This window comes from Nicotiana attenuata, chromosome 6 (genome assembly GCF_001879085.1).
Source record: "Nicotiana attenuata strain UT chromosome 6, NIATTr2, whole genome shotgun sequence".
NCBI lineage: Eukaryota > Viridiplantae > Streptophyta > Magnoliopsida > Solanales > Solanaceae > Nicotiana > Nicotiana attenuata.
In genome coordinates, this window is record NC_031994.1 from 93339366 (window position 1) to 93343438 (window position 4073).

Sequence of the window (4073 nt, forward strand, 5' to 3'; positions counted from 1 at the left end):
TTGGATTGCAAAAGCATCTGACATACTATACACTCACGAGACGAACGTTGTTCAAGAATACGACTCTCAGATTTGTTACATTTACCAGCATCTGCTATCCATGCGCGCCGGCGATATTCCCTGTATCGCAATGTCCCCAGTAGTCACAATATCGCAACCTGCTATCAGCTAAGAAACCCTATTTGCCATTTTATTCTATTTTTTGCATTGCATAAGGCTACCATTCTGCCTTCCGAGACTAAACACTGTCTCCATCTGCATTTTTTGCATTGCATAAGGCTACCATTCTACCTTCCGAGACTAAACACTGTCTCCATCTGCATTTTTGCATTGCATAAGGCTACCATTCTGCCTTTCGAGACTAAACACTGTCTCCATCTGCATTTTTGCATTGCATAAGGCTACCATTCTGCCTTCCGAGACTAAACACTGTCTCCATCTGCATTTTCTGCATTGCATAAGGCTACCATTCTGCCTTCCGAGACTAAACACTGTCTCCTTTGCATATTGCATGGCTGAAAGATCGCACTTCATTTACGCTTGCATGGCTGAAAGTNTCACACTTCATTTACACTTGCATGGCTGAAAGCGCACTTCATCTACATTTGCATGGCTGAAAGCTCGCACTTATTACGCTTGCATGGCTGAAGATCGCCACTTATTACACTTGCATGGCTGAAAGATCGCCACTTCATTTACACTTGCATGGCTGAAAGATCGCCACTTCATTTACACTTGCATGGCTGTAAGATCGCCGCTTCATTTACGCTTGCATGGCTGAAAGATCGCCACTTCATTTACACTTGCATGGCTGAAAGATCGCCACTTCATTTACACTTGCATGGCTGAAAGATCGCCACTTCATTTACACTTGCATGGCTGAAAGATCGCCACTTCATTTACGCTTGCATGGCTGAAAGATCGCCACTTCATTTACGCTTGCATGGCTGAATGATCGCCACTTATTGCATTTCATGGGCTGAAAGATCGCCACTTATTGCATTTCATGGGCTGAAAGATCGCCAAATCATTAGAGGGCGTCATCTTTCGGAGGCACCATTGTCATAGCCCGAGAACACCATATCATGGCCTGAGGACCCCTTTAATCTTTTGCATATCATTATTCAAAGGCATCATGGTTCGGAGGCATCATTCTAATGGCCCGAGAGCATCATTTCATGGCCTGTGAATCCTTTATTATACGCTTCATGACCCGGGACATCATGGTCTGAGGACGTAATCTTAACCGTCCAAAGACAACATTCATGGTCCGACGGGAACTTGCATCATGTTTAAATTTCCACACAATATACGCTTGTACTTCTTATTTGTAGGTAAACCGGCGAGCAATGGCCATCTCGGCAGGAGCGATCCCGCTCCAGTTCCCGCAGCTCTATTAGACCTTAACCATTTATCCCAAGCTGAGTATTGCGTCTGTTCTTGAAAGGTCTCCATCGACATTCTCCACCGACGGATACTGAACTACATATGGCCCGATTCCTGTAAGACCGGGGATATGTAGGCAGCTCAGAAGCTAGGACACGGCCAAACCTCTTCAAGCCGTTTCATTCGGTCAAAATTGGCCATCATATCTTTACCCGACAACTCTTTCATCCTTCCCGGGTAAAGAGGGGCAGCTGTTGATACCCAATTTTTCCCTGTATTCTAAATATGCAAAATACCTTCAAAATAATCTATATATGCATATATAAGCATATCCCAAGGTTTCATTATTTTTCCTTAATTTTTCCAAGATTTTTAAATCAATTTACTGCCCTATTTTGTCAAGAAAAAAACCAATAATTGTCCCCAAAATTATCATTTTTGGTGATTCGTTTATTGGATTCTCATGTTTATACTAAAGTATAGCTAAGATATTTTTTTACGTATTTTTACAAATTTATTTTAGTATTTCAAGGACAAAATTTCATAATTGCAATATTAGCCATTTTTAGGTTTAAATTCGTCTCATGTTTATAAAATGGAATTTTATACTTTTAAACTGATAATTATACATTATAAATTATTTTAGTACTTTTAATTAGTTTTCAGAAATTTATTTACTATTTTTATAAATTAAATGGGAAAAGAGGGCTATTTAACTTATAGCCAGATTTTGTCTCCTAATTTAGCCTAATTAAACCCAATACCCCAACCCAATTAAACCAGCCCAATAGACCCAAGCCCAATTCCAGTTCTACCACGACCCAATCTGATTGAATCTTGGCCGTTGATCAAAGTCCGGATTCTTTCTTTCCAAATTAAACCAAACGACCCCCCCAAACCCCTCTCATTCCTCACTCAACCGACCCTCTCCTCTATCTCTCTATCTCTTGTTCTCTCTAGAACCTTCCCCCTCTCCTTCAGCTCCGAAGAGTCTCACTCACCTTCTCCGGCCACCTCCTGGCCTGAATCTATGGTGGTTTCACCACATACCTGCCCTCTAGGGTTCCTACACACCTGTTTGCTGAGGTTTACTGGTCTGAGTACGAAGAGCTTCATCCAGACCTTGTTGGTTCAAGTTTTTATGGCCATCTCCGGCCTTGCTCCGGCAAGCCATGCCTGTTTTGAGCCTGGTTTCGACCGCTCCTACTTAGATCAACAGCTATCCTAGCCTTTCTCACCGTTTGGGTTCCCTTGAAACCCTAGCTTTTGAGGTTCTTCTATTTTTCTTTAGATCTACTCTAGATCCGTGTTTTCCCTAAACTTTTAAACGATCTCTTGGTATTTCTTTCAAAAGTTATGCTTTCAAATCCTTTATATTTTTATGATTTAGGGTTTTTTCTTTTTAAGTTATTTAGATGTTTTTCTACTGTGTTCTTTATATGTTCCTCTACTGTGTTCTTTATATGTTTCTTTTGAGTTCTTTATATGTTTCTCTACTGTGTTCCTGTTAAGTTTTTCACCATGTTCCTATTTGTTTCTTATACTAGTTCTTCTACTGGTTTCACATGTTGTTCTTTTACTATGCTTATCATGAGTTCCTACTAAAAGAGCATGCTAAAGGTCTCAGTTCCTTTCTGAGACCTCTGAACCTGTTTCAATTAGTATCTTTTCCCTTAATCACTTGCCCTTTCGTCTCTGCACTCGGTTAATGGCAAGAACCCTAAATTTGGAGGTTCTTCCGAGTTTTGAGACCCTTGACTACGTGATTTGCTTGCTCTTCATCTTTGAGCTTGTTTGATTTCAGAAAGCCTAACTCTTTTAGACCTATTTCGAGTTTCAGAACTGAGCTTTGAAATCTCTGTTTCTTTAAGCAATTCTAATTCTCTACTAAACTCTTCTAAGGTCCTTATACTCCCTTTGTATGCTATTTGATACTATCTCTTCCACATTACTGACTTATGTGACTACCTACTGATTTTGCAATAGCATGACATTTTCTTTGCCTAGCATGTTTGTGTACTCTTTATACGTGCTGAACTTCCCTCTAAAAATGGCTTTCAATTTTGATTGATTTCAGACTTCCTTGTGTAAGTTTGATTGATTTCTTTTCTTGTTTGCTGATTTCCCCTGTTACTCGATTTGAGTCAAAAACTTTCCTTAGCCTATTCATGAGCCAGTAATTTCAAACCTCTGACCCCTTGATTCACTGAACACTGATGGATCCTTACCTTATTTGTTTTAACCGTGTATCTCAAAATTCTTCCCTTAGTTAAAACCCCTATGTATTTACCCCTAATTGCCTACTTTGCACAAGATGTTTATTTAATTTCTTTCCTTAAATAGTTTTACCGTTTGAGTCTGAATTCCTTAATTAAAGGAAGTCTTGTATTGACTGATTTTTTTAATTGATATTCAGTTCCTTAATTGTTTTCTTACCTTGTTTCTGCCTGTTCTTCACACTATAAATGCACGACCCTTTCATTGACATAAAAGACAATCACTGGTAGTCTTTCAAAAAAAAACTTACACTTACTCCAAAAGTATTTCTTTCTTGTTGCTTGTACTGTGGCCTGTTTACAAGACCTACTGCCTACTGTTCTTTATTTGCTTCTTTGAAACTAGTATGTCCCGATTTAAGTTTCAGCACCACAACAATGTGTTTATTTACTGCTTTTGGTATCCCTATT